Source organism: Eretmochelys imbricata, chromosome 1 (assembly GCF_965152235.1).
Source record: "Eretmochelys imbricata isolate rEreImb1 chromosome 1, rEreImb1.hap1, whole genome shotgun sequence".
Lineage (NCBI taxonomy): Eukaryota > Metazoa > Chordata > Testudines > Cheloniidae > Eretmochelys > Eretmochelys imbricata.
In genome coordinates this window covers 20,343,989-20,370,760 of record NC_135572.1, presented here as the reverse complement: position 1 = coordinate 20,370,760, position 26,772 = coordinate 20,343,989, and positions in this window count along the sequence as shown.

Here is a 26,772-nt window from a genome sequence, read left to right as displayed (position 1 = left end):
TTTTTTTTTTTTGTACAGTATGTTAACATAGAACAAAGACATGGCCTTTCAATTTTCCATCATTTATTTTGTATTCTGAAATATTTAATCACAGCATAGTTTCCCTTTGGATTTAGTTTCTTGTAGAGAGGCTCTATTGTGTATGAAATGAAATGTTATCTAGAGATAATTCCCCCAAGTGTCCAGCTGCTCTGATTTTGACGGATGATGGTTCCAAAGTCAAAATCAACAACAGGGGAAAATGGATAACTTTGTTGCTCTGCAGGTGTACGCAAAATATTGTATACTTATAAAAAAGGAGGAACAGTGATTGTTGGCCACTAATACATCTCTTTGCTCCTATATTTGTGTGTGGGCATATTTTGTCTCTGTATTTTAACCACCTCTTCCAATGAAATTCAGAGTGATTTCATGGGCAATTACATCAGTCACTTGAATGTCAAGAAACGAGCATGCTCTCCTAAACAGTAAGAAACCACCAAACTAATTACCTGGCCACTCTGTAAAGTTCAACATCCAGTTGAACAAACACCAAAAACATAAAGTCAAGACTTCATTATGTGACAGCTTCTCTAAGGGATGTCACTGGGAGCAAATAACATCCTTTGATGGCCTTCAGCACATGACTAGTGTTTGGTAAAGTATGAATCCAAGTATAAATAATGAATGGACCCACACAGTTTCCGTTTTTCAGTTTTATTTACTTACTTTACCTTTTCAAATTTAGATTTTTCAAAATTTCAGGACTGGGTGCTATTCACTCTGGCCCCAGTCCAGCGAAGTGCTTCAGAATGTGCTTAATTTAAGCACCTGAGTAGTCCTATTTAAAATTAACCATTTGCTTAAGTGATTTACTAAATAGGAGCCGGAGTGCTCAAAACCGTACAGGTTCAAGCCTATAGAATCCATATAATAAAATTCCAGGATTATCACTTTGTCTATGCCTCACTCTGAAGCCTAGAAGGTCTGTTGAGTCAGTGTGAAGTGATATAAACAGCTACAAGCATGGCTGAAAGCTCTTTTTGTCACCCAATTCAACCATCACAAGGATTTACAGTCTTGTTACCATCCGAGTTTCAAGTTCTCAGCCATTTTTGACATTTTTACACTTTAAAAATTCTGTTTGCACAGGCTTTCACCTACTTTAGAGAAAACTGATTGAAGTCACTCTAATTTGGATTGCAAGCTGTCTTTCACTGTCTTATACAGCACTATAAACACTGACTTTCAATAAGGGCTTGATTCTGCCAGTTTTACTCAATTGAACTTGTTGCAGAGTAAGATACTACTAAAAAAGGGTTTGTATAATTGGGCCCTAAATAAACCATATGAAGATTTTGCAGCCTAGCAGGTAATTAGTTTTGTCTCCGAATCTACAATGTGTTAGCCATTTTATGATCAAGTTCACTGAAACATCAGCAAGATTAAGAAGCAGATTTTCTAAAGGTCAATTATGGAGGCTTCATGTGTACACATGCAAAACTGGGTAGGTGTATGCTTCTCAGTGCACTCTCTAAAGAGTTTACTACCTGTGTGCACAGAAGGGTTTTGGATTTACAATCTAAATCTTGCCTCTGAGTGCAGGTATTAAGCTACTTTAAATGCAGCCTCAGGTATTTTCACCTGCAAACAGGGAAGTAGCATAATGTGGATACAGCACTAACCTGGGTGTTAGGAAAACTAGCATCTACTCCTGGCTCAGCCACTGACCTGCTGTGTGATTTTAGGCATGTAACTTCATCTCTCTGTATCCCTTTTTCACCTCACATTGTTTCTGTCTCGGCTGTTTGGATTGTAAGTTTTAGGGATAGAGAGCTTGTCACACAATTTCAGTAAAGGCCTCTAGGTGCTACTCTAGTACAAGCAATATACAATAAAATGCCAGTGCATATATGTACATGTGAAAATTTGTGTCAACATTTACAGAGGCAGATAGGTGAAAATACTCCGACCTGACTTGTTCATGGTTACATGACCAATCAATAGAAGTACCTTAAACCAGGGCTTTTAAGAATTTACCCATTTTCATATAGGCCTTGTCTACACTAGAAATTTAGGTTGGTTTAACTATCTCAATCAGGGGTGTGACAAATCCACATCCCTGAGCAGAATTGTTAAGCTGACCTAAGACCCCATGCATACAGTGATAGTCTGATGGAAGAATTCTTTCATCGACCTAGCTACTGCCTCTCAGGGAGCTGGATCAGCTATGCCAGGGGAGAACCCCTCCTGACGGCACAGGTAGTGACTACACTGAAGCACTACAGCAACGCAGCTGTGCTGCTTTGGCATTTTAAGTGTAGACAAGTTCATAGTCACTTTTCTTACCTTGGCAGCAAGTTAAATAACTAAGTGAATGGAATCCATGCTACTTTCCATGTCTTAATCATATTGGACTTCCTGAGCATGATTTTGTTGAAGATGAAAATGCAATGATCTCTTCTGCGTGTTTTTATTTCTACTGCAGCGTGGTTAAACAAATGTTGGATATCTTTTCGTTTTTGATCTTGTACGCACAGAAAGAATCTAATGGATTTTAATAAAACACAGGATGATAAAAAAAACAGAATTTTTAGTTCCATCTACTGTTCTGTTAATCCCTTGTTAGGGTGTATTAACTTGTAAGTCTCAGAGGGGTAGCCGTGTTAGTCTGTATCCACAGAAACAACGAGGAGTCCGGTGGCACCTTAAAGGCTAACAGATTTATTTGGGCATAAGCTTTCATGGGTAAAATACCCACGTCTTCAGATGCATGGAGTGAAAATTACAGATACAGGCATAAATGTGTATTGGCACATGAAGAGAAGGGAGTTACCTTACAAGTAGAAAACCATTGTTGAAGGCCAATTTAGTCAGGTCATGTGACACCTCCTCATCAATTATTGGGAGTGGACCACCTCCCTTCTCTTCATGTGCCAATATATATTTATGCCTGTATCTGTAATTTTCACTCCATGCATCTGAAGAAGTGGGTTTTTTACCCATGTGTCATAAATATAAAGGGAAGGGTAAACACCTTTAAAATCCCTCCTGGCCAGAGGAAAAACCCTTTCACCTGTAAAGGGTTAAGAAGCTAGGATAGCCTCACTGGCACCTGACCACAATGACCAATGAGGAGACAAGATACTTTCAAAGCTGGAGGGAGGGAGAAACAAAGGGTCTGGGTCTGTCTGTGTGATGCTTTTGCCAGGGACAGAACAGGAATGGAGTCTTAGAATTTAGTAAGTAATCTAGCTAGATATATGTTAGAGTCTGTTTGTTTAAATGGCTGAGAAAATAAGCTGTGCTGAATGGAATGGATATTCCTGTCTTTGTGTCTTTTTGTAACTTAAGGTTTTGCCTAGAGGGATTCTCTATGTTTTGAATCTGATTACCGTGTAAGGTATTTACCATCCTGATTTTACGGAGGTGATTCTTTTACTTTTTCTTTAACTAAAATTCTTCTTTTAAGAAACTGAATGCTTTTTCATTGTTCTTAAGATCCAAGGGTTTGGGTCCGTGGTCACCTATGCAAATTGGTGAGGATTTTTATCAAACCTTCCCCAGGAAGGGGGGTGCAAGGTTTTGGTGAGGATTTTTTGAGGGAAAGACGTTTCCAAATGGGCTCTTTCCTAATAAAATAAAACCGGTTAGACGTTTGGTGGTGGCAGCGAAAGTCCCAGGGCAAAAGGTAAAATAGTTTGTACCTTGGGGAAGTTTTAACCTAAGCTGGTAAAAGTAAGCTTAGGAGGTTTTCATGCAGGTCCCCACATCTGTACCCTAGAGTTCAGAGTGGGGAAGGAACCTTGGCACCATGAAAGCTTACGCCACTGGACTCCTCGTTGTAACTTGTAAGTGTGCCTGCTAGGAATTGGTTATTAGAGATATACTAAACGGGTCAATATTCCATCAATAATTGTAAAATATAATTTGGTAGTATAATTATATTTTCTTGCATTAGTGCTCTCTGCTAATGATTCAAGACTATTTTAAATAGCACAATGATACCTTTGTTTATTTATTTTGAAAACAATACACACAGTTCATTTATACTGAGCATGTTACAATTGTTCTGTGAGCAAAAGAATGGGTTACCTGAACCCTTTACATAATATTCTGATCTTTAAACTATAGAGACCCATTCCTGATTCAGTACCTAATAGGATTAAGAGATCTTCTAATCAACAACATAAAAGACATAGTGTTATTAACTATGGCATCATGCTCTTGTACACTGCACAGAAAACGTTGATAGAGCTGGTTGGGAAATGTTTGTTCAAACAGTTTTCCATTGGAAAATGCCATTTGATGAGACTGAATTTTTTTGGTGAAATTGTATGGTTTCCAATGAAATGTTCTGTGAAAAAATTGTATGACAAAGCTTGACGTGTCATATTATGTGCAATTACTACTGACATCTCATGAAATAATGTAAAAATAATATACATAATATAAAAATAAAGCACTTAAAATAAAATACATTTCTAAATGAACGTTTCATTTTGACACAAAACTGAAATTTTTCCAAAACAAAATTTTCTGAAAAAATATTTTCAAAATTTTCTTTTCATGGGAAATTTCAAAAATATTTGCTTTTGTTCCAATTTGGAATCAAAACCATTTTCTAAATGTCATAAATTTCTGTGGAATGAAAATTCCAAGTTTTGACGAGCTCAAATCTGTGACCATTGAGACTAATGCTCTTTTCATGTCTAATCTGAATCCTTCCTGGCTGGTGTCCAAAGAATTTAGGTATATCATTTGTAGTGTACGCATCAGCATGCTAGCTATGTTCCAAAAACAAAATTAAGAATAATATAAAATCTGTTTGTAAGTGACAGTATTGTCCTATTACTTGATTCTACCATGATTTAGAATATTTCTCCTCCTTCTCTCTTTGTTCCTTCTTTTGTCATGAAGTTAGCCTTCATTATTGAGGGAGGCCTTGTGCAGAACGGGAGGGCTTTATGTTCTGAAGATAATCAGGTTGAGGCTCATTCTGATCTCTTGTGGTAAGGATTTGCACAGACATATTGCTCCTCTAAAAGGTTTCTGATCCAAGATCTTGAAAATTTCACCCTGCGTTTGTTCCATCTATCATCATGAACAAGTACATCTTTCTAGGTGAGTCTTAAAGGGAGAGGTGGAGACTCCGTGATAGCCTGAGCCTTGAAGATTAGGACAGGTACATTGGTTTGAGTCCATAAGTGAACGGGGAGAAGTGCAGCACCGCTGTGTGTTGTTTACATCAGTTATTTCTTGCTTAGAAAGTGTGTTATATAAGCCAGAGTTTCAGTGTAACTTTCACAATCATGATCACCCACCACTGAACTGCAGGGTTATAGCCTGGAGTATAGTGACAAAGGCATGGATAACAGTTCCTAACTCCTTATCTGAGAGAAGTGAGTACAGTTTCCTTGCAAAGAGATGATGATGGGAGAAGGCACCACTGACCAATTTGAGACCTATAGCTGAAGCATGTCCAGGAGCAGAGATAAGACCAAGAGGATTCCAAGACTACGCAGCCCAGCTTCCAGTTCTTTGATTCTATGAATCCATAGATTTAATCTCTCCTCTATTTCTTGGTTGTTCAAAAGATCTTCCTTAGAGAAATGTCAGTGTTAGGAGTGGGGAAATAAACAAATGCTTTTCCATTCCATCTCTCTAATTCAATTTCAACTGTTTCAACAGACTTCCACTTTTAAATATGAAAGTCACATTTTTTGAGAAGTTGAATTTTAAAAGTTTCTCCTGAGGCTCTTTTATTCCCGGAGAACAAACATCCTGGAACTGCTTTTAGCACTCCTTCAAAAACCCAGAATGTCTTAATAAACGTCTTTGCAGCCATAGAAGTCAAAAGCCCTTGGACATGAATTAGGGTAACAGAAAAAAGGAGATTTCTCTCTCTCTCTCTCTTTTATTTTTCCAGTGGAAATTCAGATTATGTGAAAGAAGATTATGTGAGTGATATGAAATGTCCCCACACAAAAAGAAATTTATTGATAATATGAAAGGGGCCAATCCCACCTGGGAGATTAGCTCCCATCTTGAAGTAATGTTGACTATACCCATTTTTCTTTTTTTACCTTGTACTATTCCTTTTTGTGAGCTCTCATGGGAATGTGTGTCTACTCTCCTTAGGTATTTAATCAACCTCAAAAGCAGTTTTATAGCTTTGTGTACTTTATAATGCCACACACTTGATCCTTTAAATAATGGTAAATTTATATTACAGTCAATCAATCCTGGACCTCTCAAACTCAGGGATTTTGGTTCACAGGAACTTCTGTCTGTACCCCAAGTTTCGCTTTGAGTATCAGCTTTAAAGAACCTCCCCTCCAAATAGTCATGAAAGATAGCTGAAATAATTGACCATTGCCTGGTTTCTACCCAAAACTGTAGCTTATTCACTGAGACTGGCCCCGGTTTATGAGCTGTGATAGAACATACAGTAGGGTTAGATCTGCTGACTTTGTTTCAAATGGCTTTCAGATCAGGAGGGGAATGAAAGCATCAGATAAGAATTAAGCCTTAAACTAAGATTTCATAACACCTTCAAACATCACTAATCTAAACCATGGTTATCTGAAGGTAATACATGTCATCTGATTCCTGGTTTCCCCAGGATGGCTGCTGAAGAGGAAAAATGTTACTGTCTGTCTCAGTCTGTGGGCTTTCCGAAGGCTGATCAGCAGAAACCTAGGGAGGTTAGAGCAACTGTCTGTACTTTTCTTTTTCTCTTTATCAGGCTTTTGGGGACTTCAAAGTCTGTGACTCCCAGGGTTCATTTTGAAAAGATAGAGGGCAGATTTGCTGCTTGCAACAGCTGAGAGTGATTCAGTCTAGGTTCTCTGATTAACTGAATTCCCAATTATTCAAAGGTTTCAGATATCCTTTAGGACCAATTCATTGTGGTTTTACTAAAAAGTATTTTTCAGGTCCCCCAACACGATAGTATCTAAGCACTTACAATCTTTATCCTTGTAACACCCCAAGAGATAAAACAGTGCTAGCATGCCCATTTTGCAGCTGGGGAACTAAGGCACAGAGAAACAAAATGACTTTCCCAGGGGCATACAGGAAGCCTGTGGTGGATCAGGGAGTTGGATCTGGGGCTGCTAAGTCCCAGACTAGTGTCCTAAACACGAATCCATGCTTCCTTATGTTTCAAGGTATGACTATTTCAGTCTTATAAATTTATCCACCATTGCACAATATATCTGTGGCAGAGCTAGAGATAGATCAGAGAAGTTCTAGCTCTCAGCCCCCTGCTCTGCCCACTAGCAAGCACTTCCTGGCTCCTTTGTTTGTGAGAACCTGAACAAGATTTAAATATGTGGGGAGGTTTGTGTTTTAGTCACTTGTTTTAAAAAAAAAAATAAACAAACACCCAACTTCGTGCTGAGCTATTCACTGCTATTAAATGCAGAGAGGAAATTGGTTACTGCTTTTAACCTACACCTGGCTGTTTCCCTGGTGGGTAAATCATTTTAGCAAATTAATCTGAGGAGAAGGAGGGGGCATTTTTGACAGCTTCATACATTTTGTCCATGCCTAACGGTGTTTGCATTATGATTTTTTCCACTACCAGTTGTTCTCTGCTGCTATGCTTAACCGAAAAAGATTATTTTGGGAAAAAAATTATTCTGAAAAGGACAAATCACTTGGGGTTGCCAAGAAAAAAAAAGTACTGGCCTTAAATGTTTGTGCAATTTATAGAAAGCTCTTTTGCCACCGTTGGTTACTTGATTTTCTCCCACTTGCTTCAAATGAATGGTGTGTGATAAATTGTAATGTTTCACACTGGGAATGCGCACTTGCTTTTCCTTTTAGCATTTTAAGCCCAGATTGTGTTCATGCCCAGATTGCTCATGTAATAGTAATAATAATACAGTCAGAGTTTTCTTTGCCTTACTCTAAGGGGCTAGATCTCAATTATACTAAGATCCTTTGCACCACTTTGTCTCTTCAATATTAGCTCTTTGGTCAGTATTAAGTACATTAGAACTTGGGCCTCTAGTATTTGACACAATATAAATAATACTAAAGTTGAATATCATTTTACTTCAAAGGGGATTATGCTTCCCTGTATTCATGTGCGGACCTCCTGTTAAGGGACCTCTTCATGTAGGATGAGTGGAGTTCATATCGTTGCAGCTAACTATCCCTCTTCGAAGTGTCTCCAAAGATGAAGAGGTTTTCTGGGCCAGTTGCTGCACCCTCCGATATAAATGTCTCTCCCCTGCCTCCTTCCTTGTCAGATAATTTGGATTTTCTTCCACTCTTAATAAATGTGGCCTTATCTTTGATTCTCAGATTTATAAGGGAAGGAAAGTTAACCCTTAATATTTGCCTATCACCACTTTCATACTATTACCATTTATATGCCAGTGCTTCACCTCTACTTCTTCTGCAATCTTGTTCTATGGGTTCTTGGGCGGTCAGACAGGGGCTCATAAGGGCTAGTTGGGGAGGACAGACTGGGGCAAGGGCTGAATGAGAGCAGAGGCACAGGGCCATAGGGAGGAAGGAGGTGCAGAGCTACATGGTGATGGGGAAAGGGGTACAGGGACACATAGGGACAGGGGAGTGGCTGGGTACGGGCACAGAGACACATGGATGGTGGAGAGGGTACAGTGACACATGGGGAAAGGGGGAAGGGGTGCCAGGCTACATGAGGATGGGAGAAGGGGGTGTCTTAGTGGGTGTGGAGGGACACATGGGGGTGCAGGAACACATGCGGACAGGGGCAGATGTTCCTGACTGAATGGGAGAGGTTAGGGGTCAGCCAGAGTCTGCATGGGTCATAGCTCCCTAACAATCCTTCCCCACCCCCTCCCAAAAAACCTGTTCCATACTTTTCCCACCCATACATAACAAACCTCCAAGTTCACACCCAGGCTCCTTCCTAGCAATTTACTTCCCTCTCCCTCAGCTTTTGCACTGCTTCTGAGGGGTGCGGGAAATATGGTTCTGTATTGTAGTTTAAATGAAGTATTACTCAATTAATATGCCTAGTAAGGAATCTATTTGTCAAAAAATATTTCCTGAATCTTTTTTGTTGTCTGTATTGTTACAGACATACTTGCTGACAGGTATTTTGAAATAAATGACCAAAAATAATTGAAACTGGTGTGATTATATTGTATTATTTTGACAAATAAAATATGCAGAATTTTGCAGAATTTTAAAATATTGTGTGCCAAATTTTTAAGTTTTTGTTGCAGAATTTTTAATTTTTTGGCACAGAATTCCACCAGGAGTACCACTTTACATGAAAGATTCTATATCAAGTAAAGGGCATTTTGTTTAGGTCTAAATGGTCGATTTGTTTGAAAGTTAAGCACTAACTTTATTTATCTCATACATTTCTATATAGCATATTTGAATTCTATTTTAATTTATAGGCATTTCTATAGTTCTCAACAGCACAGCATCTGAGTGCCTCACAAACAATAATTAATTAAGCTGCACAACATGCCTGTGAGGTAAGTCTGTTTTTAATATTTCTGCTTCTCAGATGGGGAAGCTGAGGCTTGGTTTACACTACATACTTACTTCAGTATAGCTACATTGCTCATGAGTGTGAAAAATTCACACCCTTGAGTGATGTACAGATACCAACCTTATCCCCCTGATGTGGACTGTGCTATGTTAGTGGGAGAGCTTCTCCTGCTGAGATAGCTACCGCCTCTCATGGAGGAGGAGTTATTAAGCCAATAGGAGAGCTCTCTCTTGTCAGCTTCGAGTATCTTCGTCAAATGCCCTGCAGTGGTGGAGCTGCATCAGTGCCGCTGTGCCAATGTCAATTTGTAGTGTACACCTGCCCTGAGGCACAGATAAGTTAAGGCTTCAGCTTTCAAATGTGAACTCATTTTGCATTTTTCAGTTTTTTGGAGACATTCAAGTCCTGACCTGAGACATTCAAGTCCTGATTTTCATAGGTGCTTATCATCCATAGTTCCCATGCAATTCAGCTGAGATTCTACATGGTCAGCTTCTGTGGGAAATCAATCCCTTGAAGTATAAACCTGGTGTTTTAGGTGCTTTAGTTCACTGGCCACTCGTATTAACACTTTGGCCTAAGATCATGCAGAATATTTGTGGCAGAGCTGGGCAGTGTTCCCTCTAATTTTTCCCACCCGTATGCAGATGAATTTTGTTATGTGGACCAATATGGAGGAGATGTGTGACACATCACCTTCATATTGGTGCACATAACAAAATTCATATGGTTAGGGATGAGGCCGAGGGGTTCAGAATGTGGGAGGGGGCTCAGGGATGGGGCAGAATTGGGGTGCAGGGATGTGAGGGCTCCAGCTGGGGATGCTGGCCCTGGGGTGGCACCAGGGATGAGGGGATCCGGGCTGGGACAGAGGGTTGGGGTACAGGGGTGTGAGGGCTCTGGTGGGGGTGCAGGTTCTGGGGTGGGACCAGGGATGTAGGGTTTGGGGTGCAGGAGGGTGCTCTGGGGCTACAGCAGGGAAAGAGGACTCCCCCCCCCCAGCTCTCTCTCCCCGCAGCAACACCTGGGCTAGGTGGGAGAGGCACCTTTCCCCGCCACGGCAGCTCTGGGGCTGGGGCTGCAGCATAGGTGCCCCTCCCCCAGCCCCAGCAGGTCCAGGCCAGGAGAGGGCTGCCCTGGCTGTGCCTCAGGCCAGGCCCAGCCGAGCAATCCCGCCTGTGCCTGGAGCCGGGCTGCTCTGGCCATACCGCCCCAGCAGGTCTGGGTGCCACAGCCGCAGCAGAGTTGGGGGCCAGGCTCGGGGGGGGACTCCCCCAGCCAGTCCCCGGGCAGGTTCCCAGACTGCCGGCGCAGCTTACAGGGAACTTAAGAGCTGGGTGTAAAAACCCAATAGAGAACCCAGTACTCTAACCAGAAGACCATTCTATCTTCCTCCTTTCTATCTCATGACATGCTAAACACTTCATAATTTAAATCCTGATAGCCATTTTCACTTACCAAAAACAAACAAAAGACCACAAACCCCCACCTTTTTTCAAAATACACTTGGAATATCCTCAGGGAATACTTAACCTGTCTGATCTTTCACATCCTTCTCAAATTGTTGAACACCAAATATTGGACTAAGATCAGGGAGAAAAAAATGATAATGTAGGGATCTTGCATAAGAAGATGTGTGACAAACTCATGTCGCAAGATAAGCATTGTTTAAAACCTCAGTGTTTCTGATATCAGTCGTTTAAAATACTAACAGCAAGAATACAAGTGAAATGAAGTTAAATTTAGATCTAAAAAGAGGCATATCCGTAGATGTGATAGAAAATTGAGAAGCATTGTCTGGTCATTCTGTTCACATTTCCTGAGAAGCCTGTGCATTCCTTTAATGCACTAGATCAAGTGTAAAACAAAGGAACAGTAAACCTTGGGCTTCTTTTACACTTTAAGTTCCATCTTACAAAAGCTTTTCACTGTATTTTCCCTATTGGGAGAGGCAATTGAGAACTGTAGAAATGCATATAAATACATTATGAATGTTGAATGAATGCTTCCTGATCATGGTCTTTGCCATTAGGATTGCAATTCTTAACTGAGAAATATTGTTCACATCACAGACATGATTTCTCAGGGTGACTCCAAGGTGTGTTTGCTACTCTGACCTTTGGAAAGAGTGGCATTCATTATTTTGTTGGTCTTCCCGGGTTTAGCTATGTACACTGGCCTTCAGTTCTGGAATCATATGCCTAAATCTGTTACTAGTAATAGAAAGGTTTATATACAATTCTAAGTTGATAAGGTCCCCTCTTGGGCTTTATGCTCAACTTTTAGTGGATTTGAAACTGCTTATTACATCCACTGATTTCAGTGGACTTACTCCTGATTACTCCAGAAAGAGACAAAGAGCTGCAGAGTTTGCTTTTTTTTACACTTTCATTTACTTGGAATTTTGTTGTCCTGGAAAGGGTGAAGGTTTTGTAGTTTTGCTAGAGAACTACAAGTTAGTAGCTAGGGAAAGTGAAACATTAATTGTATTCCCATGGCGATGACTGGCTCCTAGACATTCTTGTAATAAAAATAATATTAAGAATGATAATATGTGCCAGAGTGACAATATGATCACTGCTACTCATGGGCACCGCTTGGTGGTTTCATTATTCTTTTTTCACATTTCACCTTCTTCACTTCTTGTGGCTTCTTGTGGATGAATGTGCTGAGGGTGATACACTGGTAAACAGTGTTGGGGTTCCCCAAGACCTCTTCCACCTGGTTCCCCGAGAACTGAGTTCAACTCCAGTCTCATCACTCAGGTTCCTTTATTTGGCATGCAGCAAAGCTACACTGAGTTGATCAGAGTCACACACAGGGGGTGGGTATAGAGCGTATCACATGTCCAAAGTTATACAGCAAACCCCTTCCTTTATATACATTTACATGTTACACTGCATTTACTATACATCACATCACATGTTTTGGGATTGGCTTGGTCACTTTGCAGGAACCAATCACTGTACAGCATGCTCTGTCCATTCACACTCCATGCCATCTTATTGTTTGCATCATCTTACATTCCAGGCTTATCTTATCCATTGTTATCTTGTCCATTGTAAATGGTTCGCTGAGTGTTCCCCCTTAGTTAGCTAGGACAGACATTCTGTATTCAGGCTTCTGATCCATTTACCTCCCTAATCCTGTTTTGCAAGAAATGAGGCCTCACCCATGTCCAATTACACATGTCAAGCCAGGCCTGTAAACAGGTTTGGCAAAGGTGACACAAGTGTATGGGACAGTATTTAAGAAGGCACAGAAGTGTCTGTGAAGGAAGGAGATAAAAGGGATGTTTAGTATGGTGTTATCTGTGAAGTGGAAAATGCAAAAGAGGGACACCAAAAAAGATCAGGTCTGAGATGTAGACTGGCTCCATGTTTTGTACGGCATTGAAGACAGACACCTAACACAAAGATGATGAAAGATTTGGGGGCAGCATTTTGGATGGACACATTTAGCATCAAGAAGATTGTGGCAGAAGACAAGGTGGGATGGGACTAGAAAGTGGGCATTGGGACAGAAATATAAGGGTGAATTTTGACAGATTGTGGAAGAAGTTGTGTCAAGACTTGGCCAGAGCCTGGTTATGAGAGGGAAGGGTGAGGGAGGAATTGAACACAGCCTGCCGGCCTGGGTAATGGGGAGCCTAGAACCATAGACTGAAGTGGTACATATGTCTGCACAGCCTCCGAGGATTAGTGTTTGCAGAAAGCTGGGAAAGCATAATGTGCATTAGGACTTGAGTTTTCTAGACTTTCAAATTGTTCCACTATTGTTCAAATAATAGAGTAACTGAAATGGACACCTTTTGTTCGCAACAGAATAGTTTACAGGCAATTTCATCTTGAATAAGAGGATGTGTCTATCTTGTTCTGAATTCCATTAGAACAGTCTATATTGAGCTTTAGAAACCATATCACAGTAATCCCACTTAAATTGACAATTGCAGTGAATTTTGCTTATGGGTGGCTTCAAAAACATGCTACACAATTCACTAATTAATCGGGGGGAAATACTTTTTGCTATATGCAAATTTCTTGTAGCACAGACTGAATATTAGTATTCTCTGCCCATTTAAGCTTATGGATATGTGAAAGACCTTTAGAGAGGGTTTCTTTAAAGCCTCACACGGTTTATATATAATTTCTAAAACTATTCTGTACAGTGTCAGAATTACTAAAGAATCACAAATGCCTGTACACAAGCTTTCCAGTGCACTTAAAAACACACAGGGCCTGAACTGATCCAAAATTGGGGAAATCCGGAGTAAGTTCATTGAAATCAGTGGAGTTACACCAGTGTAAAACTGGTAGAAGTGAGATCAGAAGCAGGCCCATATAATATGGGCACGATGTGTGTAGAGGTTTAAAATGTATCCCTTTTTCTTGGTAACATTCTCATTGATGAAGGACAGATATTTGCTACAGAACATGGAATCCAGATGACCCTTGGATTCTGTTTTGCCCACTTTGTAGGTGCCAATCACTCCGACTGGCGAGTTGTGTGTTCCCCAGCCTGCTTCCAAAACCTGGCACATCCAATATGGAGTTAGTGTGCTTTGCATTATAACAACAAATTGAATCTTTAAAATTCTTGAATTGGTTCCATTTGCCATTGCTTATTTATGGTAGCATTTAAAAAAATCTCTACAGCTCATAGGTTAACTAATTGAGAAACTTATTCAAATAATGAATAAAATTACCATGGCATTGAGATCACACAATGGTCACCATTAGAAACTCAGCATACCAAAGGAGATACCACACAGTAATTTCCTGTTCTCAATCTAGGATTTCAATCTGACACTTTATTATTATTAATGTTTTGTGACCCGTAGAGCCCTTATGCCAACTGGAAAAGTACATATGCAACAGACTTGTCAGAATATTTAGCCACTGTCTTGTAAGGTGATATAAAAAGTAGGGACACCCTGGTCATGAATATTATTGAGTGATGTATGTAAGGGCTGTGTACAAAGAGTTATGTATGTGTTCTGGAAATATGTTCTTAACATATGTTTTTGAGGCAGTGGATAAATAGCCTGCCCTAGACAGGGGAATGTGGATTTACCAGTCTGCCTGGCTTGATTACAGGCAGAGGACAATGAAAGTATATTTACATATAAGGTAAACAAAGCAATCAAGCTAAATAGCTTGGCACTCCAGAATCTGAACCGTCCAAAGGTTTTCCTGGGTCTTAAAGCAAAGACAATGTACTTTGGAAAATATAGGGGATCAAAAAGACATTTTGGTTATCCATCATTTAGGGAACAAATGGGACAACATCCTCTGATTCTGTGAACATTAGATCCTAGTGCCAGGAAAGGCTAGAGATGCTGGTAACTTGATGTAAGTGAGAAAGCTGTTTAGGCAAACACTGTAGCTTGTTAATTGAGTCTTGAACACTAAAAAGAGTGTTTTATTTTGTTTTGCCTGTAACCCTACCTGTCTCTTTTACTCTTGCTTAGTATCACTTAAATCTATGTTGTTTATTAATAAACGTATTCTTGTTTCACTACAAAACCATCTCAGTGTGTATAGTAAAGTGAAATCATCAGTACTGTCATCTAAACTAATAGACTGGGTGCACACTGTCTCCTTAGAGGAAGCAAACTTAATATGTTCTGTGATTGTCCAGTGAGAGGAACTGGACACTGCAGAGGAATGTCTCTGGGAAACTCCAGAACTGAATGTTACCTGCAAGGCAAGATTTATACTGGCAGAGTCTAGACTTTGCAAGGGAGGTAGACAGACTTATGTGGCTGGGAGCTAACACACAGTCTAGGTTAAAACTTCCCCAAGGTACAAACTATTTTACCTTTTGTCCCTGGACTTTATTGCTGCCACCACCAACCATCTAACAAATATAACAGGGAAAGATACCACTTGGAAACGTCTTTCCCCCCAAAATCCCCGCAAGCCCTACATCCCCTTTCCTGGGGAAGGCTTGATAAAAATCCTCACCAATTTGCATAGGTGAACACAGACCCAAACCCTTGGATCTTAAGAACAATGAAAAGCAATCAGGTTCTTAAAAGAAGAATTTTAATTAAAGAAAAAGTAAAAGAATCACCTCAGTAAAATCAGGATGGTAAATACCTTAGAGGGTAATCGGATTCAAAACGTAGAGAATCCCTCTAGTTTAAGTTACAAAAAGACACAAAACCAGGAATATACATTCCATTCAGCACAACTTATTTTATCAGCCATTTAAACAAAACAGAATCTAATGCATATCTAACTAGATTGCTTATTAACCCTTTACAGGAGTTCTGACCTGCATTCCTGCTCTGGTCCTCGCAAAAGACACACACAGACACAGAGAGAACCATTTGTTCCCCCTCCCCCTCCAGCTTTGAAAGTATCTTGTCTCCTCATTGGTCATTTTGGTCAGGTGCCAGCGAGGTTATCTTAGCTTCTTAACCTTTTACAGGTGAAAGGGTTTGCCTCTGGCCAGAAGGGATTTAAAGGTGGTTAGCCTTCCCTTTATATTTATGACAGGTTGTATCTAACTCTCAGTGATTTCCAGCTCTTAGTGGGAGAAACTCATTGCAGAAGCAGGGTGGGCAGAAATGCTATCCCACAACAAGTGATTTCAGCTCTAATGATCACTTACGAAAACAAAAAGACTCCAAATGGAGCCTTATTAACTCTATCCTTGAACAGTGGGGAGGGGCAGGTTAAACAATGCCTCAGACTCTTAGGCAGAGCCCACACCTCTAAGCAGGGACACCATCACCACCCCCTCTTGCTCTTCACAGGGGCTTGGCATCCAAGGCTCTGCTTCACAAGTTCAGTTCAGTTGAGGGTGAGCCCTTCAACCCGGACAAGCTAAGTACAGTTCTGCTACCCTTTACTCATACAATAGAGATGATAACATTTCAATAGCTCTGCACTCAACGCTGAAGTGATATGTAACCTGACACCAGCCAAAGTTCATCACAAGTTTAACAACACAACTCTGTCTCCTGGATACCTAGGCAGAGTGGGTGTGTTCATGTAAGTACAGTCTGGTCCTGAGGCTTTTTCCCCTCCACAGCTCATCATTAGCTGTCAGGGGAGAGCTGCCAGGTCCTACTTACCTCCCCATTTCTCAGAGGGGGAACTGAGCCACAGAGAGATGAAGTGACTTGACTAAAGTCACACAAGGAGCATGAAGCAGAATGGAAAATTCATCTCAGACCTTCTGAATCCAAGTTCATTACCTCAACCACAAAGCCAAGCTTCCTTGCTGTGCATCCCAAACTGTGCTAGGTGCTGCTAAAACACACAAAAAACAACAACGCCACTGTCCCTTCCTCAAAGAGCTTGTAGTCTAAATGACTCCAGTAGAGTTAGTTCAGATTACACACGTCTGGCTGAGATCAGACTCTCACACAAGGGGTAAATTTATTTTCAAGTTGTAGTTTTAACCATGATGTTTCCTTTATTATCCACAATCCTGTCTGCTGATCTCGGAAAATAGGCCCCAGAGAAAGAAATGTGTTAAACGCTTATCAGGCTTTGCAGTGTACTAGTTTGAGGACTGCTGTCTGCACCAGCAGATTGCAGAGATGGCAAGTATACCACAGGGCATTCCTTTACCTGCACAGATGTTGAACAGGTCTGTTGTTTCCTCACAGATATAAAAGAATGACAGTACAGGTGCAAATCAGGCCTGTGGGTCTGAGCAGGATAATGTTTGGCTCATCTGCTGCAAGCTGACAGCTGAAATAGCTGAAGGAGTTTCAGCCCCTAACAGAGATGTGTGTTGCCTAGAGAGCATTCCAGTGCCATTTATCTGCCAATCTGCTCGGGGATCATGTCATTGTTTTCCAGAATGCACAGAGACCATGAAAAAGACCACATTTGTATTCTAGTCAGGATTTACTCATTACAAAATAGTACTGTGGGTACTCGACAAGTTAAAGGATTTGACCCAATGCAGTTTACCTGAGACTGATTGCATGCTCCTGGTGGATGAGAAAAGCAGAAAGCTCCTAAGGGCCGTGAGGTGGTGAACTCGTGTAAATAGGACAAATTGATTTTGGACTGGTGTATCCTACCATGAAGGACTGACTCTTTCTTTCCTTTGATTTTTTGTGAACTTTACGTAGCTTAAATGGTAGGTCGAGTTTTTGTTTTTTGTTTAAAAAAATCCCAAGGTTCAGATTCTGATAGCCTCACAATGAGTAGGACCTTACTCTGTGAGTAGTGCCATTGACTTTATTGGCTTGTGGGGAAGCGGGACACCTTTTGGTATCAGTAAGTGTGTCAGAATCCAGCCTTACGTTTTCGATACTGTCAGAGACCAGGAAGTGTTTGTGTCCATGCTCAAGACAAGCTGCATACATTCCAATTTTCAGCTGTTCCACTCTCACTCAGTCGGTGCATAATAACTTTAATGCACCATCTGCCATTTAGGAAAAGGGTCCATAACCCAAAACATGAGTCAGTATTTGGTGCTAAAAGTATTGGACCAGAGTCTCAGCTTTTTTAAATCGATGAAGCTCCATTAACTTCAGCAGTATTATATCACTATAAAACAGCTGAAGATCTGGCTCAACAAGCACAAACTCTTCATAGTCTCTGAATCTTCCAGATCCTCACACGTCTTAATGCACAGCCATGGTGTTCAGGCTGTATTGTATAATATAATGCAATCAATCCAGTGACTAATATGGCATTCACTTGATATGCTAAGATGGAGTGCTGGTTACAAAAACAAAATCTGTATGTTTTGCTTGTACCTAGTGTCTGTATGTTGTGTTAGAATTTGGTTGGTAACCCCATCTGCTTGCAGTGTGTAATTAAGTATTTGGTCATATTTTATTCAGAAGAAGCCGAAATGCTATGGTTGACATTCAGGGCTTATATTTACCAAACAACTGAGCACTAAAGCTGATCGCAAAATTGAAACATGCATTTGAATAGTTTCATTGAAAATTTTCCAGTTTTTCCCTTTGTAAGGTTGGAATCAAATTGAACTGAACATCTGTGGTTCACATTCTGAAATAAAATGGAAATTTCAGTTCCATTTCAACTTAAAATGTCACATCATTTTGGGAGGTTTGATTTCATAATACTGAAGCAAATCGTTTTGGTTGCAATGAAATGAACACTTTTTTGTTTCAGGTTTGAAATGTCTGTTCAAAATCAAAATGGTCATTTTGAAATTTTCTACAAGGAAACCCCCTGTATTATCCATCAGTGTTCCACACCATTTTATTTACAGCAACACATGATTTTAGGTGGCCTTTGGTGAGACGGCCATAAAAGGTTAATGAGAGAAATATTAAATTATCTACACCGTAAAATATCATACAACCAGGTTTTCTTTAACTTTCATTCAGAAAATAATGGTTCCTTACATTAAAATGGGCAGAAATAACATCGGAAAGAAAACAAGATTTTAAGTATTTCTCTTCTTGCCATCATTCATTTTTCAGTGCATTTGCACCTCGTCTACGTTTTTGACTACTGCAGTTTCTTCTCATCTGCAAATTGTTAGCGCTCCTATTTGCCTGAGATTGTTTTTTGGCACTTACATTTCTGTTATTCACAGATGTGATCTTTAAACAAGCTAGTTTGAAAGGCATTGCAAGTTTTTTTCCTGAGAAAAACAATAACATCTTCTCACACAAAAAGATTTATTTATCATTCCTTGCACTTTCTAATTAACCTCTGAGACCTCACAGTACAAAATATTGATTCTTCTTTATAAAAAGATACACATTTTTTTCTAGACTTATTGACTTGGAAACCTAATAAGTAGAGCAGGCATTCTTGGTGGATTATACAGGTAATTTTCATGCCTATTAAGTGTCATTCTTTTATATGGAAATTGACTTTACTAGATCTGCTTATTTCAAAGTGTTACCATGTTCACCAAAAGTACAGCCTCAACTTGTAAAATAATTGATCAGGGCAATAGATTTCTAAGGATACCAAAGATGGACCCCTAACCACCTCCCCCCGCACACACACACACACAGACACAGAAGCACCTATGCCCTTTCACCCATGCTAACTTTTTTGCATGGGAGTAGCTCCTGGAAAAAAATCTGAGAAAGCCACTACATTGCCTTTCTTGAAAGCGTTCTTTAAAACTCACTTCTGTTGAAATGCCTAGAAAATCCTCAGTAATGGTTAGGAGGCTGGTGCACTGTGTCTACTGCTTATTATGGTCATCAAAATCATCTCAGTGTTGTCCTGTGCTCCCCTTGTATCCATCTGTGGTCTACCACATGCTTAGATTATAAACACTTTGGGGCAGGGACCATCATTTTTGTCTGTGTTTGTGTGTGTACAGTATTTAGCACAATAGAGGCAGGATAGGCATTACCATAATAAATATAATAAAAGTCAGCAAACACCCACTAGTACTTTCACACTGGTTCAGGTGTCATCTGTCTTCCAGCGCTGTGGAAAGCAAGTAGGGGACGGCTACAGCTGATTTCGCCAGTAATGATTCCAAGGAGGTGTTTCCAGTTGGGGTGAGAAGAAAGCCATGGCCCTACCTCACTGTATACTGATGTCAGTGAAGCTGTGTCACCTTACACCAGCTGAGTGTCTGGCTAGCACTTGTATGGAAAATGGTACGCATAATAATGTTGTCTTACATTGTAATAGACTGTTTTTAAAAAATATTGGTTGAGGTAGACATGTTGCTTTCAATCTACTCTCCCACCAAGGCAGCTTCTAATTATCCTTAGAAGCTGGAATGTCTCTTTCTATTTTGATTTTTCTGGGAGGATATTCTAAATAGTCACTCTTTTCCTCCCCTCCTCCTTCAAATTCTCTTAAGTTTTTCCCTATTCAAATACTGCATGTAAATATTTCCTTTTGAAAACCAACAAATGGATTATAATGCTTCATGAGTCATTAAAGTGTGACACATAAAAGACACAGTTCCTTGCTCCCTTCTCAGAGGGTGTCATAAATATACAGGGAAGGGTAAACACCTTTAAAATCCCTCCTGGCCAGAGGAAAAACCCTTTAAAGGGTTAAGAAGCTAGGATAACCTCGCTGGCACCTAACCAAAATGACCAATGAAGAGACAAGATACTTTCAAAGCTGGAGAGGGGGAGAAACTAAGGCTCTCTCTGTCCGTGTGATGCTTTTGCTGGGAACAGAAAAGGAATGGAGTCTTAGAATTTAGTAAGTAATCTAGCTAGTTTGCGTTAGATTCTGTTTTGATTAAATGGCTGATAAAATAAGCTGTGCTGAATGGAATGTATATTCCTGTTTTTGTGTCTTTTTGTAACTTAAGGTTTTGCCTAGAGGGATTCTCTATGTTTTGAATCTGATTACCCTGTAAGGTATTTACCATCCTGATTTTACAGGGGTGATTCTTTTACTTTTTCTTTAATTAAAATTCTTCTTTTAAGAACCTGATTGCTTTTTCATTGTTCTTAAGATCCAAGGGTTTGGGTCTGTGTTTACCTATGCAGATTGGTGAGGATTTTTATCAAGCCTTCCCCAGGAAAGGGGCGGTAGGGTTTGGGGAGGATTTTGGGGGGAAAGGCATTTCCAAGTGGTCTCTTTCCCTGTTATATATTTGTTAGACGCTTGGTGGTGGCAGCAATAAAGTCCAAGGGCAAAAGGTAAAATAGTTTTTGTACCTTGGGGAAGTTTTAGCGTAAGCTGATAAAAATAAGCTTAGGGGGTTTTAATGCAGGTCCCCACATCTGTACTCTAGAGTTCAGAGTGGGGAAGGAACCTTGGCAGAGGGTAAGTAAATAAGCTAAAGTATGTTTTATAACAGAGTAAGTTCCTCAAATGATGGCAAATTTAGCTGCACTTCAGGTCCAGCAGTTCCAGGAACAGACTTTGTTGGTTTCAGATTGTCAACAAAATAGATTTAAAGTAGGTCAGGTATAATTTGTCCAGCACAATTTATTTTCACCATCTTTTTCTATTTCTTGCATTTGCTCCTGTTTTTTTCTCCTGGCAAAGGGTCAATCATTAATAGTTAAATCCCTAAACCTAGACCTTTTTTGAGCAGTCATATTGCTCTCCAAAAGCAGACAAAATGTTAAACCCTCAGTTAATTTCTTCCTCAGATTAAAAGCAAATACTGATTACACAAACATAGACAGATATATTACACAAGAACGTTTCCATTTAAAATCAATAAAACATCATCTGCCCATTTGGGATTTTTTAGGAATGGTTGGGGAAAAACTTAAAATGTTTAACTTTAAAATACCCCTGAAGAAAAGAGGGAATTTTAGAAAAATATTTTTGGAATTCAGAGTGCAAGCAGGAAGTTATGGAGGATTTGAAAAGAAGAAAGGAGCTAGTAGGGTATGTGTGCAGATTATCACACTCCATTCCTTTGCTACTCCAAGGTCTTGTCTACATTGTGACACTCAGGGAAATTAATCTGAATTAACTCAAGGTGTAAATTTATACAAACTGCATTAAACCTCTGTGTGGACACGCTTATTCAGAATTATAGTGGCCTTTAATTCAGTTCAGTTTACACCCAATTAAGGCCACTTTAATTCTGAATGAGTGTGTCCACATGGGTTTAGTGCAGTTTAATAAAGTTTAAATTCACAATTTTAGTTAATTTGGATTATTTTTCCTGAATGTCCCCATGTAAATAAGTCCCAAAAGGTAGACTACTGTATCCTTATATGCCTGACCTAAAACCCTGCTTTTGAGGAGCAGTGGGCACTGCCCAGGATTCTCTGCTCTGTGTCCCCTTCCAGTTCCCTAGTTTTGGCCGTTTGACCCCAACACCTGTTCCTGGTTTTATTTTTCTTCGTTGACCCCGACTTTAGTTGAGTTCTCGGTTCAGTACCTCCTCCCCAGGCTGGGGGAGGGGCTTTAGGCTGTGGCTTGGCTTATGCCTGCCCACGTCCCAGCACCCAATAAAACCACTCTCCCACTGCTCCCTGGCCCTGCTGTAGCACAGTAGATAGATAGATTAGATTAGATATTCTCACAGCAAAATGACTGACCCAGTAGTCTACAATTGGTTAACAACAGAGTAAAAGCATTCTGTTTGGTTAATAGTTTAGATTGGGCAATAATGAAATCACTCAGTGTTTTAATATCATGTGCTGCAAAGAGCCGTAGAAGACACATTAATGAGCCACTTGTGGCTCCCAAGCCTCAATCTGAGTATCACTGTATTAGACAGTAAATCTACTGGTGTGCCTCATGTGGACTTCTCCACTTTGTTGCTGTTATATATAGTCAGAAACAAGGTTTCAACTTAACATCTGTGCTGCTATAATGTAGCATCCACATTTTAAACACATTCTCCTTTGATCTTCTATCAGAGATGATTTGTCAGTCTTTATAGTATGACCATAAGGTGTAGTGTTTGTCACCTGGACTCTTCAGAGCCTGAGAAGAATGGCAGCATCTCAGTTCTTTTCCAAACACTTTAGAGCCCAAAGAGTCAGTGAATCTTCAGAGCTAGCAGCAGTCCAGCCCTTGGGTGAAGAGACTGGTCCTCAGTTGTTGGTGAAACAGAAATCTATAGCCTGTATCCAAAGTGATACAGGAATTGGGAGTCAGCCCTCACAGCAGACACATCTTGTGGTCCTGCATCCTTCAGCTACTGACTCCACAGTCTTTACCTCTTATAGTTATAACCTTTCTCCCACTCTACACTTTGATTGGCTCCTGTCAGGTGGATTGCCCACAATGAAAACTTCCTGTATAGCTGAAAAACAGTTACTGAATATGTCCAGTAACTGCCACTCACTCACTCTCTCTCTCTCTCTCTCTCTCAAAGTTTCAATGCCTTCTAGATGAGTCGTCCTGCCCTGCTGTCTGTATACGTGTGGAGCTGCAGAATATTCAACTAAAATCCATATCTCCCCATCTCCTCTCCCTTCCCCCACTGCTTCTCTCCCTTTGTTTTGGCCAAACAAAGTCTAATGCTTCAGCATAAAGCATGCCAGTTATACTTAGTCTCTCTGTGCCTCTGTTCTCCATCTGTAAAATGGGGATAATAGCACTTCCCTACCTTACAGGGATATTGTGAGGATAAATATCTTAAAGATTGAAAGCTGCTCAGATACTACAGTAATGGGGCCATATGTATTTCTTATATAGATGATATAAACAAAGCAGGGATCAAAACAAAAGTATAGAGCATAGAGTTACACTTCATAATGTTGTTACTATAGGTGGGACTGGTTGCATGTTCTAATTATTAATGTTGCCCCACACTTCTCATTATAAGACCCTCTTTTCAAATGCTGATAACTTTGTGAAACTTTAACCATGTGGACTGAAATTGTCCATGCTGAGTGGGCCTCAAACTGCTAACATAGTTCAACTATATCTGAGAAAGAGGCTATGGGAAAATACATTGTTTTGCTCATGTTAAAAAAATCTTGAAGTCTTTTCTTTGACCAGCTCTAGTGCCCTCATCCTTTGGAGTAGGGATTTGAAAGCAGGAGAGTGGCCTTTTTTCAGGGGAAGTGCCTTTTGCTGTCCCCAAGAAAATGTACCTATATTTGGCCAAATCATAAACCTTTCAAAAAGTGCAGTTTGCACATGCTCAGAAGAGACTTCTGACATTATAGCAGCTAAAAACACCGAAGATTCTGTCCTAACTGAGCATGCTCCATCCCCTCACAGCTCCTAGCACTGACCAGACTGTACACATGCCATCCCCAGAGAGCTAATAAGCATGCTCCATTCCTTCATAACTCCTGCGTGGGACAGACAAGTCAGATGTGGAATTTTATACTTAATACATTACGCTGTACTTATTCCGAAGTTTTCCTTTTATGTACATTCATCTATTACATAGTATTATTCCTAGATGCGATGCTACAGTGTATGGGTTATGGTTTTTAATTACACTGTCATTGAAGTCACTCCCCGTTTTATGAAGTGTAAGTGAATATTGTAGGGAACACTTCTATGTTTGTAGAAGGATGAAGCAGATGACCTAATAGGTCTTTTCCATCTTTAATATCTGTGTTACCACATGTTATATGAAAAAGGAAAAACACCCTAAACTAGTTTAATGGAAATGAGATTTAAGCATAATGTATGTTTGACTTCATTTGTCCGCAACAGAATGTAATTTTTTAAAACAAATAACAAACTCCTGTTTATACAGATATGGACACAGTCAGTCATAGATGATAAAGATATATTCATAAGCCTCTAGCAAAGTTTTTTCTCAGGATTACCAGGAGAACAGTTATAAAAAACCTGTTTTTTTTAAAAAACAGCAGGAGTTAGGAGTCCTAGCTTACCTGCTGAGAAAATTAGCTCCAAACTGCCCCCAGAGAAATTGCAGAAATCATTGAAACATGAGAACATCTGCATGAAAAATTTTCCTCTCACCATCTGATCATAATAAAGCTATTTGCAAATATATGGAGCAATCCAAGGAGAGAGCATCATGTTCTAGTTGCAGTTGTAGCTATGCTAAAGTGGTAAATAGTCAGAACCTGAGGAGTTCAGCCAAGATGCAGTAGGTTATCTTTGCAAAAAACACAAAACTCTGAATGGAAAAGAAAATTAGAGCTTTAGAATTGCAAATATCTTCCCTGGGGCATGAGTTAAGATGGACTTCACATCAGAGCTGTTTTAGGAGTCCTAGCTTCCATTGTTCTTGTGTTCAACAACTCTCCATTGGTACTTTGGGATTTGGGCCTGCTTGTACATGTGCATACTTAATAGTTAAATTTCACTGAAAGCCACAAAATTAAACCACCCCGGAGGCTTCATTAGGAGTTCAGCTGACCCAAAAGACTGGAACAGTAAACCAAGGGGTCATGAGGCCAATTCAGTCTTTCCCCAACATTACAAAATAAAAAAAACCTAATCTTTTCAAAATGTGATAAACAGGTGGGGTTTACTAAGGCCAGTTCTGGTAGGACACCATCCTTGTTCAGAACTGTAGTCATAGTGCGTGCTCTGTCTTTACTGTTTACTGCAAAAATGGGCACATGTAGTTAGGTTTGGGCACATAGCAAAAGGATGAGCCTGCGGAGGTCCAAGTGTTTCCTATGGGAACTCAGTACCTCACAACCCCTATTGAAGTCAATGCATGTGTGATGGACGTGACCACTACAGAAGGATGTGATGGGGTCTGTACCTCACACAGGCCCTGAAGGAGTTAATGTGGGCCCTAGAGGCCAATTAAAATACCTGGTAGCACCTGTGAGAGAGAGCAAGCCAGGCAAAACTGACCCACTTCTTTGTGTCTGTAGTAGTTTACCCCCTCTTCCCCCCACAAAAAACCCACAAGTACATATGCCAGTATATGCAGTGGGGGTGTTTCACTTGAATCAGTTTCAGCTTCTTTGTTTTTCATTTGTCTTTTTCTTTTTTCCTGTTGCATAAATGAGCCAACAATCCATTGTAATAAGAGCAAAAGCAAAACTGCAGTTGTGGTCCCTGCTTACCATTAAATGTGTACACAGTGCCATAACAAACAGATTAATGTACAGATGTCAGCAACTTTGTATAATGCTATAGAAGCTTAACAGAAATTCGTCAAAATGTGCAGTGCCATCTGAGGACCTCGTATGTCTGGAGCAATCAGCTTTGCTAGTTATTCATCACTGTGGGTAAAATGTGTGCAGTAAGGTTTTTTCCCCCCTAGAGTTTCTTACACTTCTCCAGAATACGTTCTGCGCACCCCCCTCCAGGGCGGCCCGCACCCCAGTTTGAGAACCTCTGCTGTAGGCAAAAGTGGGTGCCTTGTGAGTTAAGTTTAGGCGCTAAAAAGCTTGTTTTGGTTTTGTTTCATATGTAACCATGTGTTTCCAATATCCTCACTCTCTCTTACTTTGCTGATAAACTTGTTTTCCCTATATATAAGTGCTGTGTGTTAAATAAAGTGTGATTCCTGAGTCGAATTTTGCAAACTGAATTTTACTATTCCTTTGGGAATAGTAAATCTGAGAGTTCTGTGAGTGTTCAGTGGAACAGGGTCTGGGCACTCCAGAGGGATGCTCAGATGACTCACTGGTTGGTGTGTGCCTGTTTCTAAACCTGTATAGCTAAAATGAGGCCTGCAGAAGCCCGGAAGGGAGTGCTTGTGTTGCCAGACAAGACTTCCTCATGCTAAGGGCAAGTGGTGGTGAGGTACCTCAAAACCCTGGGTACCCCAGGAAACATCACAGGTTGTGTCAGGAACTCTATAGTGAAGCAGAGAGAGACAATATATTCAAGGATAATATGATATTACTTATTCTATTTGAGTTCCTTTTTCAGTTTTTGAAGAAAGGAACTCTTTCTGAATTCTTTGCTGTTGTCACGGAAGACTATAGAAATCAATATTCCGGATCAGTATTATGGTCCATTCATGCC